This window comes from Eupeodes corollae, chromosome 1 (genome assembly GCF_945859685.1).
Source record: "Eupeodes corollae chromosome 1, idEupCoro1.1, whole genome shotgun sequence".
Classification (NCBI taxonomy): domain Eukaryota; kingdom Metazoa; phylum Arthropoda; class Insecta; order Diptera; family Syrphidae; genus Eupeodes; species Eupeodes corollae.
Window position 1 is genome coordinate 164,539,840 of NC_079147.1, and position 11,531 is coordinate 164,551,370.

The window sequence follows — 11,531 nt, forward strand, 5'->3', positions numbered from 1 at the left end:
ATTTTTTTTTTATGTTTTTATTTTTTGTAAAAAAAACTGTCAATTCGATTTTTTTCAAACTTTAACTGAATGTTGACAACAAGATTTTTTGAAAGATAAAAGTAAATAAAAGCCAATATCTCTAAGTTTTGAAAAGATATTTGAGTCGAAAATCAATTTTTACCAACTTTTATACATTTTTTTTTTAGGTTTTTGTTTTTTGTAAAAAAACTGTCAATTCGATTTTTTTTCAAACTTTGATTGTATGTTGACAACAAGATTTTTTGAAAGATAAAAGTAAATTAAAGCCAATATCTCAAAGTTTTGAAAAGATATTCGAGTCGAAAATCAATTTTTACCAACTTTTATAAATTTTTTTTTAGGTTTTTATTTTTTGTAAAAAAAACTGTCAATTCGATTTTTCTCAAAATTTTTCAGAATGTTGAAAACAATATTTCTTATAAGATAAAATAAGTTTGAAGTCTAAATTTAATGTTTTTAAAAAGATATTTGAATCGATATTCAATTTTTACGAACTTTGAGTAATGTTTTTTTTAGATTTTTATTTTTTATAAAAAAAACTGTCAATTAGATTTTTCTCAAAATTTTATCAGATGTCAAAAACTTTATTCTTCGTTGCACAAAATTGTTTTAGAGATAAAATCATATTTCAGTCGTAAAATTTTGGAGGTGACAAATTTTTTTTTTCAGTTTTATTGATTTTAAAAAAAAAACCGTTATATTGATTTTTTTCAAAAAATATACCTGTTTGGTATCACGTTACAATCTATTATATAAAATTTAATTCAAGTCTCTAGCGTTTTTGGTTCGTAAGATATTTAGGGTTAACCAAAATTTTCACCTTTTTTCAAACTGCTATGGTAAAAAAAACCACCCACGCAATTTTCTTGAGAGCCCTTTCTGCATCTTTCTGCCTTTTTATCTGTATAACAAAATTTATTTGAAGTCGATATCTCTTCTGGTTCTTGAGCTATGGACGACGAAAAAAACGTCGCGAACGTACGGACGTACAAACGTACGTACACACGCACGCACAGACATCTTTCTAAAAATCTTTTATTTCGACTCTAGGGACCTTGAAACGTCGAGAAATGTCAAAATTTTCAATTTGACAAATCGGACCCATTACAATAACTTCCTATGGGAAGTTAAAAAGCTAAGAATACTATCGACAGCGAAACAATGTAATGGATTAGATGTTGCAGATAGAAGATCATAAATAAAAATGAGAAAGAGTGTTGGAGATAGAATAGACCCCTGGGGCGCACCAGCATTTATTTTATGGTTTTCAAACCGAAAGGTAATGCATATATTACTTACACTTCCCAAAACTGTAGTCCTCAAGATTTTCGAGATCGATTGAGCAGAAAAAGAAATTTTATGCCTGTTTTTTAGATTAAAGCAGCCTTTAACGAGGTAAAAAGAAATGATTTGTATACAAATTGTCATCTTTAGGAAATTCACGTAAATTCTTAATGTTTTATTTCAACTTTCTGCCTCATCTACTGCATCAGTGGGGGGTGGAACTGAATTGTCTAAATGGTTTAAAACAATATTAGGTGTCCCCCAAGGGTGTATATTAAGCCCGATATTATTCGCGTTGTTTATTGATAACGTTTGTGATGTACTTACTCGTACGGTTGGAATACAATTTGCCAGTATAGAAATCAAAGTTTTGCTCTACGCTGACGATTTAGTTTTACTGGCTTAAACAAACTTAACATATTTTGTGAATCCTGGATTCACTGCATAAATACTAATGTGAGATTTGATGAAAGAAGCCTTCACAAATCCATTATGACAGGGACATGGGAAATTGTTGATATTTTGAGTTTTATTTTTAATATTAGCGTTTAGAGTGGTATATTCCCGAAGTTATTAAAATGTGCTGAAGTAATTCCACTATTAAAAAATGGTAATAGAAAAAATATTAGCGACTACAGACCAATCTCGTTACTTCCTGTTTTTTCAAATCTGTTTGACAAATTAATAAAAGTGCGAATGCTTTCATTTGAAAAAAAAAATGCCATTTTTCATCCGACCAGTTTGGATTTAGATCCGGTAAATCCACTGAAGATGCTATTCTAAAAGTATGCTGTAACTTATACAATGGCGTTGAATAAAATCAATCAAATATGGCACTTTTCATTGATTGCGTTTGTTCTTTTTCACATATTTTGTTAAAATCGGCATTCGACTGTTACACCCGTAATGCTTACCGGTTAGGCATTTATCTCCATAACCTCTGTTTGTCGATGGTCGGTTGTCGAGTGTATCGCATTTTTTAAAAATACTTTTCTATTGAGCCCGCTTAATAGAATTATTTATCGGCATTCAAATGTGTAAGCAAATAAGTAAACAATTAGCTTTTCAAGCTACCAAGATTTTCTCCGCCAGCAAACAAAACTACTTCAAAGTTACGGTTTATAATGCTAACGATGTCATTGGACAACCCCTCTCGTTGTTGCTGAAGTAGAAGCTGAAGCCATTGGAAACGCAATTGAATTTGAATGATATTGTGGAAGCAGCCGGTGTTGCTGCACATCGACACTTCCAGCAAAACTCAAGGATTCAGGGGACCCTTAGAGTTGGGTGCAGCCCTTAAAGGCGCTGATGTTGTCTTTGTTTCTGCTGGTGTACCCCGCAAACCAGTATGGACAGAGATTTCTTGTTTAACATGAACACCGGTATTGTTAGGGACATTGCTGATGCCGTTTCGAAAAAATGCCCCCAAACCATAACTCACCCTTATCATCAACCCCGTTAACACTGCTATTCTAATTGCTGACGAAGTTCTTAAAAAGATCCAAAACGTCTTTTTGGTATTACCACACTGGATGTTGTTCTTTGACGAGCATTTATTGGTCACGGTAATAACGTTAAATTACAAACAGAAGAAATTCCAGTTATCGGAGGTCATTCTGGTCCGACAATTATTCCAGTTCTGTCGCCAGAGCCAACTTAAATACTCCACAAATATCGAACCACTTACCAAGAGAATCCAAGATGCCTTTACTGAATTATTCAAAGCAAAGGCTGGAGCTGGCTCTGCTGCTCTTTCAATGACTTACGCAGGAGCTCGTTTTACCAATTCCCTGTTGAGAGGATTGAATGGCGAACTTAATGTCATCGAATGTTCGTACTCCGAATAAAAAACCGAAGCACGATTTTTCTCAACATTGGTTGTTTTGAGAAAGAATAGATTTGAAGGAAATCTTCGAATTTTCAGGTTCTTACCCATTCTGAACTTCAGAAGAACATCAAGAAGGGTGTTGATTTTGTTGCAAAGTCTTATAGAATTTTTTAAGTGCAAAGGTAGTGTCAATGTGTTTTTGTTATTCTCTTATTTGATTCCAAACTTAAAAGTTAATATTCAATAAACAAAATTGGTTAAGCGAAAAAAAGTAAACCCTTTCAACTCTTTTGTTTTTAACAAGGTCTTAGAAAATTAAAATGCTTCTTGGTTGAGTATTCTTTTTTTGCTCTTATCGAGCAAGGTTTTTTAAAGCTTACCCTGATGTAATATTTCACCCTGCTTATATCATGGGTTGACAATTTCCGACTCTCATCACTCTAGATCTCCACCCAATTCGTTTAAATATTCCAGAAAATTGAACCTATTTCCAACAATGAAACCTGTTCGTTTTGTTGATTCCAGACTTGTATAATCCCAGTTTAAGGAAAAAGAGGAAAAAAAAAACTTTAAGCCTGACAACGAAAAATGCCAAGACGCGATGTGTTGCATAGCAGAGTTTTCTTATCTCATGGCTGTCGCTGTCGCTGTCTCCATCGTCAGTTTGGTTTTCCATCAACGTTAAATCGAAATCAAGTATAGAATCCCCACAAAATGTCCCATTTAATGCAATCCCAGCGGACGCGAGCGACTGACGTTTCGTCGCGGTCGCCTAGCTATATACGTACATGAGCATTATAAACAATTTCAGAATAGATGGTTGAGAGTCAAGACTGCGAGACATTCATCCAAACGTTCCTGCCATTTCGCTAGAAGTGTGTGATTTATTTATAGGCAACCATCACTACTCAGCTCTCATCATTCCACACACAATCAACTTCATTTCAGTAAAGGTAGATCCCTCAACTTTAAGGCAGATGGAATTAACAACAATAATACACCTACCAATTGGCCTATAGCGAGCGAGCACCAGCTGAGCTGAGCTCTTTGCTGATGGCTCATCATTTATGCAACACTGCACCACATTGTTGACATCTGTTCACTTGTTGCCACATCATTTAGTAGAAAAATGAAGCGCAATGCTTTGGTGCGGACGACAGAATGTTCATTTGCATTTCTGCATTTTAACGCACCTTAAGTTTAATAATGTGATTGATAAAGATGAGGAATTGATTTGATTGTTACTGCTCCTGGTGGTTCGTAGGTTTGATTTTTATCATGGGCTTTATGTTTATGTAAATTGTATACAGAAATATTATTCCCGCACACACCCTATTTGAACTCTTTAAGTTTGTAGTCTTTTGCATAAGAAAACTTTTAAACGTTTGTTGTTTTTCGAATGCATATTATAGTTTTGCATGTTTCAGGATATAAATTAAGTCTTAGACGATTCCTCGCTGGTGGCATTCCAGATAACAGTGTACTGGGTTAGAAATTGTCTCTTTTAAGTATGAAATTTGTGTTATAAGCATATTAAGCTTTGCCATTTGTTGGCTTTTGATCTTTAAAATCTCTTGGAAGCTTAAGCAACAAACAAATTTGGTCTCAGGCATTTTTTCATTTGCATTTTTTCACGTTGGCAGCGCAAGCGTAAGAAAAACAGGGAAAATTTGGTCTTAAAATTTTGAATACAAACATGGGAGGGAAACTTCAAACTTTATGCTGATTGGTGATTTGAACGAGCAAATCGGCCTTGAGTCAGGAGTAATGGACGAATTGAAGGGTCTTGGAAGACAATCAAAACATACCATTTGCAATGCCAGAGCAAAGAAATGATAAAATTATGCGATTTATTTAAACTTCGAATTAAAAATGAAATCAGTTCGAGAAACTGTCCGGAAAATCCTACATCTTGTTGGGGTAAGAATCATCAGTTAAAAAAAATGCAACCTTAGGTGAAGATTAATAAATAAATTGGCTGGCGTAACAATTCGTTGAGAACATAGGCTGAATCCGACCGGCTAAATTGATAAAACACTTTTTCATGATAAGAATAACTCTTGGAGAATTTGTCAATTCCTCGTAAGAGGCAGTACCAGTGGAAAAACACCTTAGATGTCATAGGCAAGGATCGAACCCAAGACCTCTGGCATGACAGTCCAAAGCACTTTTTTTTTAAATTCATTTTTATTCATTATTTCTTAAAAATACCTTAAATCTAGACAAAAATTCATAAAACTAGCCCAATTATCCATAACTTACCACTAACTTAATGTCCCATACGGACACTCAAACAATAATACTTAATTCTAAAGCCTTTCGGCCCTAAGATCTATTTAACCTAAAAACCCCATCCCGACTACCCACTATCAAGTGTCGATTGAAGCCACCAAAACTGGTTCTCCTGCTTCACTTTATCAGTTCGGTCCCGTTGGGAAATAGCCCTACTGAACCGAAGGAGCTCGGCTCCGCCTTGTGCACTGATGTCCCGATTGTACGGGAGTCGCATATCCACGGTTCTTCATCTGACGTGGTAGATTAGCGGAACTGCCAACATATCTATCTATCTATCACACCGCATCTATCTAAAAAGAGAAATGCCTCAGGTGGAATGAAGCCACTCAAGCGTGCACTTTCAAAATACTCGTTCGGATAGAACGCCCCAAAAATTAAATTGTTGGTGGAAGACATAGCTCTTGCAATGTGACTTCGAACGAGTTTTATCACGAAATTGTCAATTCTTTTGTTTCGAGCCCCGTTGTATAGTAATGTACATAGGAAGATAAAAGCCGGTACAGCGTGTCGTAAACACTGCCGTTCGAACAACCGAAACTTCTCCATCTGGGAAGGGGCATTTATATATCTGTCAAAATATAAATACTGATCTAACCAGATACCGAGGTACTACACTAGACTTTTGCTCGCTAATCGCTGCCCGTGAAGTTCACGCCAATTCCGCAGCCCACTTAGTCAGAGCTCTATTGAAGATCTTTTCAAAAACTTTGCTGATGCTCGGAAGAAGACTATTGACCGAAGATTTGACCGGTCTTTCAATGCACTGGATAATATGCATTATCAATTGCCTCCATCGGTAAATGTCTTAGTATAACGTTGGATATACTATCGACACCTGTTGACTTTTTGCTTTTTATTGAGTTGAAGATGAGCTGAAACTCAACCTTCGCCACTAACAAGGGACTTGGTCCCGTTTGCTCGGCGATTGTGGCATTTGCCAAGGAATCGTCATTGAACTGCATGAAACCGCGGTTCTTAGATCGCCATTGTGTTATATCATTTCGAAGGCAAAAGTGATTAAGTAGGGCTCAGTTTTCCAGGTCGTGGTTGAGGCAAATGCTAACTTTCACCTTTTGCACTTGCTGAAAAGCAGCTCCCACCGCCTCCATCGGTTCGGTTGTTAATTGATAACCTGTAGTTCTGCTTAATCAACAGATTGCCATTTTTTATTGACGACTTCAGTGTCCAAGTCATGTGGGTCTGTAACTCGTCTGTACTAGTTTTTGAGTCTTGTCAGTAAGCCACTCTATACGTAGTGCGTCAATAGTCGCGTTTCTGTAAGCGTCCATTTGGTCCCTTTCACAGTCCAACGTACTAACCATCATTCCATGGATAAAGAAATTATCCTACAAGAAGTTGAAATAACTCTAGGAGCTCTTAAAAAAGAAAAACTGCGTCTGCAAATTGTATTCCTGCTAAGTTCTAAAAATATGGAACAGTCACGCTAAAAGAACGTCTGGTAACACTTTTTAATATATTGTTTTAAGTGGATATTTCCGCAAATAAATTTTGAGACGCTATAATTTTCCGGAAAGAATAAAAACGATCCTTGTTCGATGCAACAAACTATTTTGGAATTTCTTTTATTTTTTCGACACATAAGATATTTACAACGCTGTTTTAGAAGAGACAGAACATGTTCAAAGGGGCTCAACCAGGCTTTCGATCAGGGTATTCTACAACAGATATCATCTGTATTCCCAGAAGGCTAGCGAAAAGCTTTATTAAACAGAGACAAAAATTATATGTAATCTTTATTGACTTCAAAGCAGCATTCGACTCAATCAACACAAGTGTCTTATTCTACAAGCTTTATGGTCTTGGCTTGTTTCTGAAGTTGGGACGTGCTCAAAGAGTTGTAGAGAGGAACTCGGAATTCAATACTAAAAAATCTAATAAAAAGTGGAACTAAAACGGAGAAAATATGGAATGTGTTAACGAATACAAATACATTGGCGTAATTTTTTCAAGAAACCTTAATTTTGAAGAAAAGTTTTAGCTATAGTGACTCCAAAACTTAAAAACCTGTTTCGTGGAAAAACTAAACGAAGGTAAGGTATTTGTAGCAGTTGCAGAAAGTATCCTTTTTTTTTAAGTTTCACATGGTGGAAAAACTTTTAACACATTATGTGAAAAGAACCTTTCGTCTGCTAGCAAATTACGTGATTATTCTGGAAACCTGACTATATTACCTCTGTTCATAAAGACCTAGAAGAAAATTAGAAAATTAGTTATAAAAGCTGAAAAAAGACCAAAATCAATGGTAAAGTGAGTGTGTGCGTCTAGCGGATGCAAGCAATTTAAATATGGAAAATGTATCGCAGAGGAAAGGTCTTATGTACAAGTTATAGCAGCGGTAGATAAGAAGTGTAGAGCAGAATATGCAGCTGGAGCAGTTGTTCAGAACAACTTACGGCCTTAAACATAATCTCGCAGAAAGGAAATACTTCAATGACAAAAAATGTAAACGTCATTGCTACACAATGGTCAAGTTAAAGAGCGAACTACTCAACCTAAATTTCATACCGCACAAGCAGATTTACCACTGGAGTGAACCACTTGCAATTTAGTAGAAAGGGAGAACTTTATACAATTTCGTCGGAACTTGTCCAATTCTCAGGGAAACTAGAAGAAATATCCTTGGAAGTGACTTTTATTCAGATGAATAAGATCTTAGTATGCTAAATAAAATAGATGTCTCCAAACTGTTTTAACTATTGTAAAGTTGCGTGACGATGTAGTAAAGACTTCTGATGTGCTAGTGATTTGTTTTTTACTTGCGACATATAGGAACTATATGGCAAGTTTTGCATTCGTGCAAAATTTCGAACTCGAGATTTTAATCAAACATGATATTACGATGGTAGAGAAGTCGAAAAAAGTGGGTCCCGCGATTCCGTCCGGTCGGTTTTGTCTGTCTGTCCACGCTCCTACAGCCTAAACCATTGGGTCGATTGAGTTCAAACTTGGAAGTTAAGGTTTTGAGCAGATTCGCGTTAGGCGTTTTTTTCATTTTTTTTTTTAAGATCAAAACTAACAGTGGCCCCCATACAATTTTTTTGGTCAAAAACCGAAAATTCAAATTTTCTCAAAAACAAACCGATAGATTTTTTTTAAATTTTCTCTAAAATTTTATTTTTAACTTTGGCTTCTTTTTATAAGAAAACCATATTTTTGTATTGCTCAGGAAAGGTACAGCTCATAGAACCGTTATTTTGTTTTTTAATTTTCTCAGCAACTTATGAACTGATTTTAATAATTTTTTTTTCTGAATAAGCTCCTATATTTCCTTAACAATATTTGATTAACAGAAATTCAATTTTTAATTGTTTGGATTTTTTAAAAAATATTGAATTTTTATTTTTCAAAACTCTATATCTCAAAAACGGGTCAACAATTTTTTACGAAATTCAAACGTTAGACGTATATTTACAATCACTAAATAACTGCATTCCAAACATATTTTTAGAACAAAATTGGAAAATTTTATATATAAAAAATTAATTTAAAAAAAAACCGCTCTAACGATTTTTAAAATAAAAATTTAAAAAATCAACGGTTTTTTTGTTTATAAAATGGCATTTAAATTTTTGAAGACAAACTTATTTTTCAGGTAAAATTTTGAATCTTAAAATATTATTTTTTTAATTATTTTTAGTGTGCATGAGCCGGAAAGAGCGCATTATTTTGACAAAATTGTAATTACATTCCTAGCTTTCATCCAAATTAGTGCATTTGGTACGTTTTTATATGATATATTTAATTAACAATCTATTTTAAAGAGTCTATCAAGAAGTATTATCTTGGTAACTTTGTATATAATGATTTTAAAATATTATTCTTTACGAATAAGGTTGTTTCACACATGATTTACTGGCCTTCGCCTATATAAAAAAATAAATACTTAGTACCTACCTACAAGTTAAAGAAACTGGCCAGAGAGAGTATATGTATTTTCTATTAGAATCACTTTTTCAACGCATACACATTGTACCTATTTATAAAGGTATTAAGTACAACTTCTACAACTACTGCTTACGTGTCACTTCTTAACTAAAATCCAAAACGCACAAGAGCCTGACTGTAAATAACACATGAACAGCAATTTCTTGTACCTGTTCGTATGCTTGTTTTTTAAAACTTTAGTGAAAAAAATAGACTAAACGTAATAACTCCATGTTTGCGCTGAAAACTTGTAGTAAAGAAGGAATGTAGTATGTACCTTCTAGCCACCAATAACATTCCTTCATTATCATCATAAACATGTCCTTATCTATCTATCTGCATAAAGCTAAGCACGCCAAGTGAACTATTCTATGGTCGTTTTAGACATCTACCTGCTACCTAACTACACAACCAATAGGCGATCGCCTTAAAATTTAAACATTCATGGTCTGCCTCTTTCTTATCTTATTTATTTTCCATCCTGATTCTTCTAATATGAAATTACAATAAAGCTATCTAAAGGAAAAAAGCTTTTAAGGAACAAGTTGAATCTATATGAATCGCATTGTAGCTTTATAGGTAATAGAAACAAAGATCGTACACAAGTAAAACAAGACTTATGAATGTAAATAAAAACAAATATCGGTAAAAGATCCTAAACAGCTGACTTATTCATACAAAAGTTTGTTTCATCCCCTTATTAGATACAATATTAAGCCATTTTGTTTGTTATATAAAGTGCATTGATATAAATAAAACAAAAACAAATTCATCAACCTTCATATGGAAGCTCTTTATGTGAAAATATATACAAGCATAGACTCAAATAGAATGAAGGAAATTGTGTAGACTTTTTGGGTCGAAAATTAATTATCTCCCTTATTCTGCTGGCTGCTTATGGGAATGGGAATAATATTTTCTCTCGCTCCCGCTGAATTTCTCCACTTTCGATACTAACGCCACGCCAACGACTCGGCATCTGGTCGCCCTAAAGCCTAGTGCATACTTCCTCGTGAAGTGAACGTTCGCCAGTGGAGAAAGTGAACTTTTGACATTGCTCACTGGTACACACTTGTGAGTACACGTTGTGAACATGAACAAACCAAATGTCAAAGCTTCACCAACAGTTCCCGTGCATTTTGCACGTGAATTGCCCGTGAACGAAAACTCTCCACTTTGTTCTCCACTCAGCTTCACGAGCAAGTTCACGGGTGAACCAAAAACTGAAATTTGTATGGGTTCACGAGATGGTTCACAAGTATGTACTAGGCTTAAAAGTTTATGCTCATGAGAGTACTATGGTTTTCATATACAAAGATCGTGCGGTTTTTTGACAATTCAAATGGCATTTATATCTTTGAAGCCAAACTTATTTTATAGGAATATTTTTAAATCTCATATAAGTACTTTTTTAAACAGACTCTTTCCATACAGGAGCAAGTTCGTGCGACCCAGTCGTGCATTTTATTTATTTCTGTATTAGATTTTTGTGATATAAATATTTATGTAATAATTGTAAAATTAATCATTAAATCACTAAAAATCAATTATTTATAAGTCCATCTACTAAGTTATTGCCAGGCCAACAGATGTTACCTGTTCTTAAATTATAGCAGATTAGTTATACCTACTATATCAAAACTGTGCTACCCAGCGTTTTAGAGTTGGAAAAAATAAGGTTCATTCTTTCTGTCTACATTGAGGTTCAAAAAGGTGCAGCGCATATTCGGTAGATCGTTAAATGCTACAAAGGTGCTACTTCTTATTAATCGAACAAACATTTCGATTTAAATCTTCAAAATTCTTGTAGCGTTCTACTGGCAAGATGATAGTAAATCTTCATGTATTAATTTTGTTTAAATTTAACATAGGCAAAGGCGTTCAGCTTAATACCATAAAACGAAGATCAATCGATCGTCGCGTAGCAATCGGTGCATAATGCAGTTGACATTTGAAGGTATGAGGTATGTATAGAAGCAGACGCCTAAGTAAAGTTTATTGTTTTGTCAAACTCATATTTACTGTCATGATGTAAACTTTTCCCACCAAGCATCATCCCAACCCATCCGTTCAAAAGCACTTGCAATTATTATTATACTTTGGAAGACGTAGCAGCATCACAGAGGGAAGAATTTAAGTATACACAACGACGATATCG

At 34.5% G+C, this 11,531-nt stretch overlaps 1 pseudogene; it reads left to right on the forward strand.

The window, feature by feature from the left end:
* The first annotated feature begins 2,338 nt into the window (after window positions 1-2,338).
* LOC129946619 (malate dehydrogenase-like) lies at window positions 2,339-11,263 on the forward strand (annotated as a pseudogene).
* The last annotated feature ends 268 nt before the right edge of the window (window positions 11,264-11,531 follow it).